Source organism: Arachis hypogaea, chromosome 16 (genome assembly GCF_003086295.3).
Source record: "Arachis hypogaea cultivar Tifrunner chromosome 16, arahy.Tifrunner.gnm2.J5K5, whole genome shotgun sequence".
NCBI lineage: Eukaryota > Viridiplantae > Streptophyta > Magnoliopsida > Fabales > Fabaceae > Arachis > Arachis hypogaea.
Window position 1 is genome coordinate 40,031,832 of NC_092051.1, and position 15,071 is coordinate 40,046,902.

General features: G+C 38.1%; 1 non-coding gene across 1 annotated transcript; it reads right to left on the reverse strand.

Moving 5' to 3' along the window:
• Nucleotides 1-830: 830 nt before the first annotated feature.
• LOC112761358 (small nucleolar RNA R71) lies at nucleotides 831-938 on the reverse strand. The gene has a single exon (XR_003181757.1). It is a non-coding gene; the product is annotated as a small nucleolar RNA R71 (small nucleolar RNA).
• Between the last annotated feature and the right edge of the window lie 14,133 nt (nucleotides 939-15,071).

A 15,071-nucleotide genomic window follows, 5' to 3' on the forward strand; every position in this document is an offset into this window, starting at 1 on the left:
TTTCCCAATCTTAGTTTTCGAAAATCATTTACCAAATTTTCAAAATTTCTTTTAATTATTTCAAAATCTTTTACTTTAATTTCGAAAATTCTTCCCCTCTTCCCAAATCCTTCTATTTAAAGGACTAACACTTCTCCATTATCAACAATTCGAACTCTATCTCTCTTGATAAGTTCGAATTCTTTCTTCTCTACCTTCTCCTTCTATTCTTCTTTTCCTCTGACACCTCAAGGAATCTCTATACTGTGACATAGAGGATTCCATATTTTCTTCTCTTCTCTTTTCATATGAGCAGGAGCAAGGACAAAGACATTCTTGTTGAAGCTGATCATGAACCTGAAAGGACCTTGAAGAGAAAGCTAAGAGAAGCTAAAGTACAACTCTCTATAGAGGACCTAACAGAACTTTTTAAACAAGAAGAAGACATGGCAGCCGAAAACAACAACAATACCAACAATGCAAGGAAGGTGCTTGGTGACTTTACTGCACCTACTCCTGACTTCTATGGGAGAAGCATCTCAATCCCTGCCATGGGAGCAAACAACTTTGAGCTTAAGCCTCAATTAGTTTCTCTAATGCAACAGAATTGCAAGTTTTATGGACTTCCATTGGAAGATCCTCATCAGTTCTTAGCTGAATTCTTGTAAATCTGTGACACTGTCAAGACCAATAGGGTTAATCCCGAGGTCTATAGACTTATGCTTTTTTCCTTTGCTATAAGAGACAGAGCTAGAACATGGTTGGATTCACAACCTAAAGAAAGCCTGAACTCTTGGGAAAAGCTAGTCAATGCCTTCTTGGCAAAATTCTTTCCACCTCAAAAATTGAGCAAGCTTAGAGTGGAAGTCCAAACCTTCAGACAGAAGGAAGGTGAATCCCTCTATGAAGCCTGGGAAAGATGCAAGCAATTGATCAGAAAGTGTCCTTCTGACATGCTTTCAGAATGGAGCATCATAGGTATTTTCTATGATGGTCTATCTGAACTGTCCAAGATGTCATTGGACAGCTCTGCTAGAGGATCTCTTCATCTGAAGAAGACACTTGCAGAAGCTCAGGAACTCATTGAAATGGTTGCAAATAACCAATTTATGTACACTTCTGAAAGGAATCCTGTGAATAATGGGACAACTCAGAAGAAAGGAGTTCTTGAAATTGATACTCTGAATGCAATATTAGCTCAGAACAAAATAATGACTCAGCAAGTCCATATGATTTCTCAGAGTCTGTCTGGAATGCAAGCTGCATCAGGCAGTACTAAGGAAGCTTCCTCTGAAGAAGAAGCCTATGACCCTGAGAATCCTGCAATGGAAGAGGTGAATTACATGGGAGAATCCTATGGAAACACCTATAATCCTTCATGGAGGAATCATCCAAATTTCTCATGGAAGGATTAACAGAAGCCTAATCAAGGCTTCAGTAACAATAATAGTGGGAGAAATAGGTTTGGCAATAGCAAACCTTTTTCATCATCTTCTCAGCAACAGACAGAGAATTCTAAGCAGAGCCACTCTGACTTAGCAACTGTAGTCTCTGATCTATTTAAGACCACTCTCAGTTTTATGACTGAAGCAAGGTCCTCCATTAGAAATTTGGAGGCACAAGTGGGTCAGCTGAGCAAGAAAGTTACTAAACTCCCTCCTAGTACTCTTCCAAGCAATACAGAAGAGAATCCAAAAGGAGAGTGCAAGGCCATCAACATACCCCACACGGCCGAACCTGGAGAGGAGGAAGAGGCAGTGATCTCCACTGAGGAAGACCTCACTGGACGTCCACTGGCCTCCAAGGAGTTCCCTAATGAGAAACCATGGGAATCTGAGGCTCACACTGAGACCATAGAGATTCCATTGAATTTACTTTTGCCATTTATGAGCTCTGATGAGTATTCTTCCTCTGAAGAGGATGAAGATGTTACTGAAGAACAAGTTGCTAAGTACCTTGGAGCAATCATGAAGCTAAATGCCAAGCTATTTGGTAATGAGACTTGGAAGGATGAACCCCCCTTGCTCATCAAAGAACTGGATGACTTGGCTAGGCAGAAATTACCTCTAAAGAGACAGGATCCTGGAAAGTTCTCAATACCTTGTATCATAGGCACCATGACCTTTGAGAAGGCTCTGTGTGACCTAGGGTCAAGCATAAATCTCATGCCTCTCTCTGTAATGGAGAAGCTAGGGATCATTGAGGTACAAGCTGCAAGAATCTCACTAGAGATGGCAGACAATTCAAGGAAACAAGCTTATGGACTTGTAGAGGATGTCTTGGTAAAGGTTGAAGACCACTACATCCCTGCTGATTTCATAATCCTAGATACTGGGAAGTGTGTGGATGAATCCATCATCCTTGGCAGACCCTTCCTAGCCACGACAAAAGCTGTGATTGATGTTGACAGAGGAGAATTGGTCCTTCAAGTGAATGAGGACTCCCTTGTGTTTAAAGCTCAAGGATCTCCCTCTGTAACCATGGAGAGGAAGCATGAAAAGCTTCTCTCAATACAGAGTCAAATAAAAACCCCACATTCAAACTCTAAGTTTGGTGTTGGGAGGCCACAACCAAACTCTAAGTTTGGTGTTGAGAGGCCATCATCATGCTTTGAGTATCTGTGAGGCTCCATGAGAGCCCACTGTCAAGCTACTGACATTAAAGAAGCGCTTGTTGGGAGGCAACCCAATTTTACTTATCTATGTTATATTTCTATTTTCCATTGTTATTTTATATTTTCTGTAGGTTGATGATCATGTTAAGTCACAAAAATAATTGAAAGAGCAAAAACAAACTGAAAAACAGAATGAAAAATAGCACACCCTGGAGGAGAAGGCTACTGGCGTTTAAACGCCAGTAAGGGCAGCAGAATGGGCATTAAACGCCCAATCTAGCACCATTCTGGTCGTTTAACGCCAGAAATGGGCACCAGACTGGCGTTTAACGCCAGAAAAGGGCAAGAAGCTGGCGTTAAACGCCAGAAATGGGCAGCAACTTGGCGTTTAACACCAGGATTGGTAGCAGAGGGCATTTTGAACGCCTAATTGGTGCAGGGATGAGAATTCCTTGACACCTCAGGATCTGTGGACCCCACAGAATCCCCACCAACCTCAACTCACTCTCTCTCTTCTTCACACCTTTTCTCAATACCTCTCCCCCAAAAACTCCTCACCTATCAAATTCTACCCTCTTCTCCATAAACCCTTCACCAATCCACATCCATCCATCATAAACCCCACCTACCTCACCATTCAAATTCAAACAACTTTCCCTCCCAATCCCACCCATACATGGCCGAACCTAGGGGTGGCAAACGGGCCTAAACCCGCCGGGTCGGCCCGCGTAACCCGCCAAAAAAGGCGGGCCGGGCTGGAAAATTGGGACCGCCAAATAGCAAAAGCCCGCTTAAACCGCTGGTTTTGGCGGGCTTTGGCGGGGCGGGGCGGGCTTCCCCGCCGGGCTTAGTCTTTTTTTAGCAAGGGGTATTTTTATAATTTTTTTACCAAAACCCAACATCCCCAACCCAACTTACAAGAGAATGAAGATGAAAATTGGGTGTTTTAGATTATGTTTGTTTTGTTTTAGAGACAATATTGTTAATTATGTTTTGGATTATGTTTATTTTGCTTTGGAAACAATATTTATAATTACAAAGACTTTAATGTTTGTGAATACAAAAATTATAATTTGTTTATACTTTTAGAAATTATAATAGTTAAAAGTAAAAAACAAAAGAGATTTTTTTATATCTTTATATATATTATTTAATAGTTAAAAGTAAAAAAAAAAAGAGGATATTTGGCGGGCTTAGCCCACCGGCCCGCCAGCCCGCCGTTAGGCGGGGCGGGCTAGGATTCTGGGACCGCCTCACTAGGCGGGGCGGGGCGGGCCAGCCCGCCAAATGGCGGGCTTCTGGCGGGGCGGGGCGGGCTTCCCCGCTTGCCACCCCTAGCCGAACCCAAACCCTCCCTTCACTCCTATATAAACCCATCTTCACTCCTTCATTTTCACACATCTTAAACACTACTTCACCCCCTTGGCCGAAACAATAACCCCCCTCTATCTCCTCTATTTCTTCTTCCTCTACTCTCTTCTTTCTTCTTTTGCTCGATGATGAGCAAACATTCTAAGTTTGGTGTGGTAAAAGCGTTGCTTTTTATTTTTCCATAACCATTTATGGCACCTAAGGCCGGAGAAATCTCTAGAAAGAGGAAAGGGAAGGCAAAAGCTTCCACCTCTGAGTCATGGGAGATGGAGAGATTCATCTCAAAAGTGCATCAAGACCACTTCTATGAAGTCATGGCCAAGAAGAAAGTGATCCCCGAGGTCCCTTTCAAGCTCAAAAAGGGTGAATATCCGGAGATCCGACATGAGATTCGAAGAAGAGGTTGGGAAGTTCTCACCAACCCCATTCAACAAGTCGGAATCTTAATGGTTCAAGAGTTGTATGCCAATGCATGGATCACCAAGAACCATGATCAAAGTGTGAACCCGGATCCAAAGAATTGGCTTACAATGGTTCGGGGGAAATACTTAGATTTCAGTCCGGAAAATGTAAGGTTGGCATTCAACTTGTCAATGATGCAAGGAGATGCACACCCCTACACTAGAAGGGTCAACTTTGATCAAAGGTTGGACCAAGTCCTCATAGACATTTGTGAAGAGGGCGCTCAATGGAAAAAAGATTCAAGAGGGAAGCTGGTTCAACTAAAGAGGCATGAGAGAGGAGCAACAAAGGCAAGGAAGAGACATTGAGGAGCTCAAGCACTCCATAAGATCTTCAAGAGGAAGAACAAGCCACCATCACTAAGGTGGACCCGTTCTTTAATTTCCTTGTTCTTTATTTTCTGTTTTTCGAATTTTTATGCTTTATGTTTATTTATGTTTGTGTCTTTATTACATGATCATTAGTGTCTTAGAGTCTATGCCTTAAAGCTATGAAAATGAATCCATCACCTCTCTTAAATGAACAATGTTTTTAATTGAAAAAGAAAAAAGAAGTACATAAATTTTGAATTTTAAAACAGTTTAATTATTTTGATGTGGTGGCAATACTTTTATTTTTCTGAATGAATGCTTGAACAGTGCATATTTTTGAATTTGATTGTTTATGAATGTTAAAACTGTTGGCTCTTGAAAGAATGATGGAAAAAGAGAAATGTTATTGATAATCTAAAAAATCATAAAAAAATTGATTCTTGAAGCAAGAAAAAGCAGCGAAAAGCTTGCAAAAAAAAATATATGCGAAAAAAAAAAGAGAAGAAAAAGAAAGAAAAGGAAAAGCAAGCAGAAAAAGCCAATAGCCCTTTAAACCAAAAGGCAAGGGTAAAATAAAAAGGATCCAAGGCTTTGAGCATCAGTGGATAGGAGGGCCCACAGGAATAAAATCCTGGCCTAAGCGGCTAAACCAAGCTGTCCCTAACCATGTGCTTATGGCGTGAAGGTGTCAAGTGAAAACTTGAGACTGAGCGGTTAAAGTCGTGGTCCAAAAGCAAAAAGAGTGTGCCTAAGAGCTCTGGACACCTCTAATTGGGGACTCTAGCAAAGCTGAGTCACAATCTGAAAAGGTTCACCCAGTTATGTGTCTGTGGTATTTATGTATCCGGTGATAATACTGGAAAACAAAATGCCTTGGGTCACGGCCAAGACTCATAAAGTAGCTGTGTTCAAGAATCAACATACTGAACTAGGAGAATCAATAACACTATTTGAATTCTGAGTTCCTATAGATGCCAATCATTCTGAACTTCAAAGGATAAAGTGAGATGCCAAAACTGTTCAGAAGCAAAAAGCTAATAGCCCCGCTCATCTAATTAAGACTGATCTTCATAGATATTTTTGGAATTCATTGTATATTCTATTCTTTTTATCCTATTTGATTTTCAGTTGCTTGGGGACAAGCAACAATTTAAGTTTGGTATTGTGATGAGCGGATAATTTATACGCTTTTTAGCATTGTTTTTAGTATATTTTTAGTATATTTTAGATAGTTTTTATTTGTTTTTATTAGTTTTTAAATAAAAATCACATTTCTGGAATTTACTATGAGTTTGTGTGTTTTTCTGTGATTTCAGGTATTTTCTGGCTAAAATTGAGGGCCTTGAGCAAAAATCTGATTCATAGGCTGAAAAAGGACTGTAGATGCTGTTGGATTCTGACCTCCCTACACTCGAAGTGGATTTTCTAGAGCTACAGAAGCCCAATTGGCGCGCTCTCATATGCGTTGGAAAGTAAACATCCTGGGCTTTCCAGCAATATATAATAGTCCATACTTTGCCCAAGATTTGATGGCCCAAACCGGCGTTCAAAATCAGCATAGAAATTCTGGCGTCAAAACGCCAGAACTGGCATAAAAGCTGGAGTTAAACGCCCAAACTGGCACAAAAGCTGGCGTTTAACTCCAAGAAAAGTCTCTACACATGAAAGCTTCAATGCTCAGCCCAAGCACACACCAAGTGGGCCCGGGAGAAGATTTCTGCGTTAATTACTTATTTCTGTAATCCTAGGCTACTAGTTTTCTACAAATAGGACCTTTTGCTATTGTATTAGACACACTTGATCATACTTTGATAGACCTTTTCACTTTTGGGGGCTGGCCTCACGGCCATGCCTAGACCCTTTTGTTCTTATGTATTTTCAACGGTAGAGTTTCTACACACCATAGATTAAGGTGTGGAGCTCTGCTGTTCCTCATGAATTAATGCAAAGTACTATTGTTTTTCTATTCAATTCAAGCCTATTTCTTCTTTAAGATATTCATTCGCACATAAGAACATGATGAATGTGATGATTATGTGACGCTCATCATCATTCTCACTTATGAATGCGTGCTTGACAAACACTTCCGTTCTACATGCAACAAGCTTGAATGCATATCTCTTAGCCTCCTGATCTACGATCAGAGTCTTCGTGGTATAGGCTAGAATTATTGGCGGCCATTCTTGAGATCCGGAAAGTCTAAACCTTGTCTGTGGTATTCCGAGTAGGATCTGGGAAGGGATGGTTGTGACGAGCTTCAAACTCACGAGTGCTGGGCGTAGTGACAGACGCAAAAGGATTACTAAATCCTATTCCAGTATGATCGAGAATCGATAGATGATTAGCCGTGCGGTGACAGCGCATTTTGGACCATTTTCACTGAGAGGACGGGATGTAGCCATTGACAACGGTGATGCCCAACATACAGCTTGCCATGGAAAGGAGTAGGAATGATTGGATGAAGACAGCAGGAAAGCAGAGATTCAGAAGGAATAAAAGCATCTCTATACGCTTATTTGAAATTCTCACCAATGAATTACATAAGTATCTCTATCCTATTTTATATTTTATTTATCTTTTAATTATCAAATCTCCATAACCAATTGAATCCGCCTGACTGAGATTTACAAGGTGACCATAGCTTGCTTCAAGCCGACAATCTCCGTGGGATCGACCCTTACTCACGTAAGGTTTATTACTTGGACGACCCAGTGCACTTGCTGGTTAGTTGTGCGAAGTTGTAACAAAGAACTAAAATTATGAACGTGCGTACCAAGTTTTTGGCGCCGTTACCAAGGAATGAACGATCACGATTTCGTGCACCAGTGGTCCAATGACATCTTGGACAATTCAGACAGACCATCATAGAATATACATATGATGCTCCAATCTAAAAATATGTCAGAAGGACACCTTCTGATCAATTGCTTGTATCTTTTCCAAGCTTCACAGAGGGATTCACCTTCCTTCTATCTGAAGGTTTTGAATTTCCACTCTAAGCTTGCTCAACTTCTGAGATGGAAAGAATTTGGCCAAGAAAGTATTGACCAACTTTTCCCAAGAGTTCAGGATGTCTTTAGGTTGTGAGTCCAACCATGTCCTAGCTCTGTCTCTTACAGCAAAGGGGAAAAGCATAAGCCTGTAGACCTCAGGATTCACCCCATTGGTCTTAACAGTGTCATAGATTTGCAAGAATTCAGCTAAGAACTGATGAGGATCTTCCAATGGAAGTCCATGAAACTTGTAATTCTATTGCATCAGAGAAACTAATTGAGGCTTAAGCTCAAAGTTGTTTGCTTCAATTGCAGGAATTGAGATGCTCCTTCCACAGAAGTCAGAAGAGAGTGCAATAAAGTCACCAAGTATCTTCCATGCATCTCCACCATTGTTGTTAGGTTTGGCCATCTCTTCTTCTTTTTCGAAAAATTCTGTCAGGTCCCGTTTAGAGTGTTGTGCTTTAGCTTCTCTTAGCTTCCTCTTTAGAGTCCTTTCAGGTTCCGGATTAGTTTCAACAAGAATGTTCTTATCCTTGCTCCTGCTCATATGAAAAAGAAGAGAACAGAAAAGAATAGGAATCCTCTATGTCACAGTATAGAGATTCCTTTATGTGAGTAGAAGAATAAAAGAGTAGAATGAAGAAGAGAGAAGATGAAAAATTCGAGCACAGAGAAGGAGAGAAGGTTGGAATTATAAGAAGAAGAGAAGTGTTAGTAAATAAATAAATAAATAAATAAATAGAAAGAGATGAGAGAGAGAATTCGAATTTTAAATTAAAATAAAAGAAAAATATTTTTGTTTTTATTTTAATTATTGGTTAGTATTCGAAAATTCAGGGAAAAAATAAAATAAAATTTGAAAACTAAATAAATTAATTAATTAAAAGGATTTTTGAAAAAGGGGGTAGTGATTTTCAAAAATTGGAGAGAGAAAAGTAGTTAGGTGGTTTTGAAAAAGATATGATTGACATAGTAAACATTTAAAATCAAACAAAAAGTTAAGTGGTTAATTGAAAAAGATTTAAAAATCAATTTTGAAAAGATAAGAAGTTAGAAAAGATTTTGAAATTGATTTTGAAAAATATATGATTGAAATTTTATTTTGAAAAAGATTTGAAAAAGATAGAATTTTTAATTTGAAATTTTGACTTGATTCATAAGAAACAATTAAATTTTAAAACCTTTTGACTAAATCAATCAAAATTTCGAAATTTATGAGAAGAATAAGGGAAAGATATATTTTTTATTTTTGAATTTTTATGAGGAGAGAGAAAAACAACTAAATGATGCAAAACATAAAAATTATGAATCAAAACAAGAAAAATATGCAAGAATACTTTGAATATCAAGATGAACACCAAGAACACTTTGAAGATCATGATGAATACCAAGAACATATTTTTGAAAATTTTTAAGAAAAGAAAAATATGCAAGACACCAAACTTAAAAATTTTTAAACTTTAGACACTAATGATTCAAAAATGCATATGAAAAATAAGAAAAGACACAAAACAAGAAAATCACAAGATTAAACAAATACAATCATCAAGAACAACTTGAAGATCATGAAGAACAAAACTCAATGCATGGATTTTCGAAAATTTAAAGAAAAAAAATCAAAATATGCAATTGACACCAAACTTAAAATTTGACACTAGACTCAAACAAGAGACACAAAATATTTTTGGTTTTATGATTTTATTAAAATTTTTTTTTTGGATTTTTCAAAAATTATTTGGAAAAAGAAAAATAAGGATTTCAAAATTTTTAATAAGAATTCCAGGAATCATGCAATGTTAGTTTAAAGCTTCGGTCCAAAATTTTAGACATGGCTTAATAGCCAGCCAAGCTTTATGTGAAAGCTTCGGTCCAAAAATTAGACATCGCCAAATGGCCAGCTAAGCTTCAGCATACAAATTAGATATACAACAACCAATTAGATGGGAATCCAAAGGCTCTTGCAATGATAAGTGGAAGCCTCAGTCCAAAAAAATTAGACATGGCTTAACAGCCAGCCAGGCTTCAACATATCATCTGAAACTCTAGAATTCATTCTTAAAAATTCTGAAGAACAAATATAAATTATATATTATTATTTTTTTTCTTTTGAATTTTTTTTTGAAAATAAAAAAGCTTAAAATTAAAATAAAATTACCTAATCTGAGCAACAAGATGAACCGTCAGTTGTCCAAACTCGAACAATCCCCGACAACGGTGCCAAAAACTTGGTGCACGAAATTGTGATCTCTAACAATGGCGCCAAAAACTTGGTACGCACAATCTTAATCTCAACTCTTTTTCACAACTCCACACAACTAACCAGAAAGTGCACCGGATCGTCCAAGTAATACCTTACGTGAGTAAGGGTCGATCCCACGGAGATTGTCGGCTTGAAGCAAGCTATGGTCATCCTTGTAAATCTCAGTCAGGCGGATTCAAATGGTTATGAGGTTTTGATAATTAAAATATAAATAAAATATAAAATAAGATAAAGTTACTTATGTAATTCACTGGTGGAAATTTCAGATAAGCGTTTAGAGATGCTTTGTTGCTTCTGAACCTCTGCTTTTTTATTGTCTTCTTCCAACCATGCGTTACCTCCTTCCATGGCAAGCTGTATGATCCTCTCAGATGAAAACAAATCCATATGTGCTGTCACCGCACGGCTAATCATCTGTCGGTTTCCGCTAGTGTCGGAATAAGACCATTGTGTTTTTGCACACTGTCACTTGTGCCCCACATTCGCAGCTTTGAAGCTCGTCACACTCATCCCTTCCCAGATCCTACTCGGAATACCACAGACAAGGTTTAGACTTTTCGGATCTCAGGAATGCTGCCAATGGTTCTAGCCTATACCACGAAGACTCTGATCTCACGGAATGGAATGCTCTGTTGTCAGAAGAGGCAACCATGCGTCGTGAACCAAGAGGCCAAGAGATATACACTCAAGCTATTGCAGATAGAATGGAAGTGGTTGTCAGGCACGTGTTCATAAGTGAGAATGATGATGAGTGTCACGGGTTATCACATTCATCAGGTTGAAGTGTGAGTGAATATCTTAGAGAAGAAGTAGGCGTGAATTGAATAGAAAAACAATAGCACTTGTATTAATTCATGAAGAACAGCAGAGCTCCACACCTTAATCTATGGGGTGTAGAAACTCCACCGTAGAAAATACATAAGTGAAAGGTCTAGGCATGGCCGTGAGGTCACCCTCCAAACGTGTACAATAGATGATAAAAGATAAAAGTTTGGTCAAAAGATAGCCTAAGATTAACCAAAAGACTAACCAAAAGCTTTAAAATAAATCTCTAAAAGTAGTTTTTATACTAAACTAGTAGCCTAGGGTTACAGAAAATGAGTAACTAAGTGAAGATAGTGCAGAAATCCACTTCCAGAGCCCACTTGGTGTGTGCTTGGGCTGAGCATTGACCTTTACATGTGCATAGGCTGTTATTGGAGTTAAACACCAGGTTTGGTGCCAGTTTGGGTGTTTTACGCCAAGATGTTTTAGGCTGGTTTTGGACGCCAATTTGAGCCATCAAATCTCGGACAAAGTATGAACTATTATATATTGCTGGAAAGCCCAGGATGTCTACTTTCCAACGCAATTAAGATCGCGCCAATTGGTCTTTTGTAGCTCCAAAAAAGCCACTTTGAGTGCAGGGAGGTCAGAATCCAACAGCATCTGCGGTCCTTTTTCAGCCTCTGAATCAGATTTTTGCTCAGGTCCTTCAATTTCAGCAAAAAAATACCTGAAATCACAGAAAAATACACAAACTCATAGTAAAGTCTAGAAATGTGATTTTTGAATAAAAGCTAATAAAAATATAATAAAAAGTAATTAAAACATACTAAAAATTATGTAAAAACAATACCAAAAAGGGTATAAATTATCCGCTCATCACCTGTCAAGAACCGGAGTAATTAATAGAGGAAATTTTGAAAAATTTTCCATCCTCATCCCCTGCTTACTCATACCAAGAACCATGCTTTTTCTACTCATATCAAGAGCCATCATTTTATTGTTCATATCAAGAAACATCATATCCTTATCAAGAACTATCAGCTTTAGAGCTTACCATAAAAGAATTAGAGGATGCCACTTAAAGTTGCATACATGATATGAGAATAAGTGTCAAGAATGTAGAGGGGCATGTGGGGGTGATTACCAAGCATTGGGAAGAGGAACAAGCAAACTCCCTCACAAGAAAAGCAATGCAAATTCTTATAAAAGAATGTGAGAAAATCATTCAAAGGAGTCCATACCCCAGTGAATTAGAGAACTCTCCACCCTTACACATGAAAAAAGCAGAAGATGTACGAACAAAGGAGGTTGTAAGGGAGGAAAACAATTATAGGAATGTACACTCCAATGAAGCAGAGAGCTACATAGAGGGTGAGTTCACTGAACCACCAATTCTAGAGGTTCTTGATGAAAGGTACACTCCACCCATCACAAAACACCCAAATTCTGAATTCAGGATGGTAGAGATAATCAAAGAAAGCACTAAAAAAGGGATTGTGACTGAGGAACAAAAGATGATATCCATGAAAAAGAGACAGTCATCCAGAAGCAATCCAACCCTACCCTAATAACAAGCAAGGAGGATCACTCTGATAACAATACCAGAAAGCTTGTTAGGAGGAATTCACATCCGAGGGCACTAATCTTCTCCTCTTCTCCCTTGGAGTCATTTTTGTAACCAACTGAAAGAAGAGGAAAAAAATTTAACATTCAGGTGTCAAGCTAATGACATTAAAGAAGCGCTTGTTAGAAGGCAACCCAACCATAAGTATCATATAATATTTCCTTCTTTTTTATTTTCTTTCTGTTACTCTAGTTTGATTTTATATTATTTTATTTTCTATTAATTTTCATAGTTTTTCTCTTTTTCTAACGTTTGTGATCATGTGTAGCACTTAGAACAGAAATAGGAACGCATAAGGGAGAAACAGAACACCCTGGAGGGTGCCCCTTACTGGCGTTCAACGCCAGAAGGGGGAAGAGAGCTTGGGCGTTCAACGCCCATAAGGGAAGCAATCCTGGCATTTAAAGGCCAATAGGGGACCAAGTTTTCTTTGCTTGGGGACAAGCAAACTTTTTAAGTTTGGTGTTGTAGAGCAAGTTCTAGGTGTATATTATCATCAATGGCACCAAAGGGAGGTGAATCATATTCACAGAAGAGCACAGCCTGAGCAACCATCAGCACTGAGGTGGTTGAGTTTCATCTCCCTTTTCTTTCTGGTTTTCAGTATTTCATTCTAATTTCTGTTTTCTATTCTAGCTTTTGCATGATCTTTTTCAAAATTTTGCTTTAGTAGTTTATTTTCAAAATTTTCAAAAAATTTTATGGTTAAAGATGTCTCATGAATTGCCCACCTTGCTTAAAAAGAATATTTTTCAAAAAGAAGTAATAAAATGTATAAGATTTCGAGTTATATCATGAGTTATTCTAATTACTTAAGATGTGGTGGCCTTATCTTTATTTTCTGAATGTATGAATTAACTGCGCATATTTGATATTGGAGTTGAGTATGTTGGCTCTTGAAGAATGGTAAATTTAGAAAAGTATTATTGATACTCTAAAAAATTAAAAAATATTGATTCTTGAAGAAAGAAAAAGCAGCAAAAAGAAAAAGAAAAACAAAAGCAAAAAAAAAAAAAGAAAAAAAAGAAAAGCAAAAAAAAAAAAAGAGCGAGGATCCAAGGCTTTGAGCATCAATGGTTAGGAGGGTCAAAATTGGCCTAAAAAGCTCAAATGAGTTGTTATCCCTAACAAAATACTTGTGGTGTGAAGGTGTCAAGTAAAAAGCTTGAGACTCCGCAGTTAAAGTCGTGATCCAAAGCTAAAGAGTACGCTTAAGAACTCTGGGCACCACTGTCTAGGAATTTAAGCAAAGCTAAATTCGAATCCAAAGGGTTCCCCCAGTTAAGTGCCTGTGGCGTTTATGTATCCGGTGGTAATACTTGAAAACAAAACGCTTAGAGCACAACTAGGCTCAAAGAGGTGCAAAGCATCAAAACAAAAAGCTGTGTTTAAGAATCAAGAAAAGCTAAAACAAGAGAGTAAGTAATATCATCCGGATTCTAATTCCAAGGGATGTCAATATTTTTGAGCTTCAAAGGAAAGTGAAATGCCAAAACTGTTCAGAAATAAAGAGCGAATAGCCCCATTCAATATTTGGAACTGAGCTTCATTGACATCTCTGAGTCCTATTGTATTTTTCTCTTCTAATTGTCTTATCCTGTTGTTGGTTGCTTGAGGACAAACAATATTTTAAGTTTGGTATTCTGATGACGGAGTATCTTATACCCTTTTTCACAGCATTTTTAGTGTGTTTTTGCTTATATTTTATTATGTTTTATTAAGTTTTATTAATTTTTAGTGCAAAATTCAGCTTTTGGATGCTACTTTGAGTTTTTGTATTTTTCTTATTATTTTAGCTGATTTTTGTGTGAAATTGGTGAAATCTGGCAAAGGCTGATTCAGAGGCAAAGAAAGGATAGCAGATGCTGTCAGATCCTGACCTCCGTGCATTCTAATGAGCATATTTTGAGCTACAAAGGTCCAATTGATGCGCTCTCAACGGCGTTGGAAATCTAACTTTCAATGCTTTCCAGAAATATATAATGGTCTATACTTTTCTTTTGAAGTCACTGCCCAAAGAGGGCATTGAACGCCAACCTCTAGAGTTCAATGCCCAAGAAGGACCAGCCTCCAAGTTGAACGCCCAAGACTGGAGTTCAACGCCCAAAGAGGAGCAAGGCCAACATTGAACACCCAAGACTATAGTTCAACGCCACCCAGGAAGCAAGGAAAATAGCACGCTCACCCCCCTAATAGGCGTTCAACGCCCAGAATCCTAATTTGAACGCCAGGCATACGAAGCACATGACCAAAGTGGGCTCAAAGTGAATTTTAGCACTTCTTAGCTTATCTTATTTTCTTTTTGTAATTTTTAACTAAAAAAATATCTTTTAGGTTTATTCTTAGAGTTTTTATTATAAATTAGGTTCTTCCTTCCTCTTGAGGATCATGCCTCCCAGGAAGGAAGAAGCACATACATATTACTTTACACCTTCTTAAAGCATGAGTAACTAAACCTCCTAAGTTAAGGATAAGAGCTCTGCTGATTCCTTTAGATTAATATTATTACTTCTTCTACTTTAATTCATATTTGATTCCATTCTATGATGTATTTTTGTTCTTCATCTTTATGAATCTGGGGTGGAACGAGAGTATGATCCCTTATTCTACATGAGCTCTTGCGAAGCCTTAGCTGGATATTATTGAGCTACAGCTTGAAAGTACATCACAGGTTCCAAGAGACTAT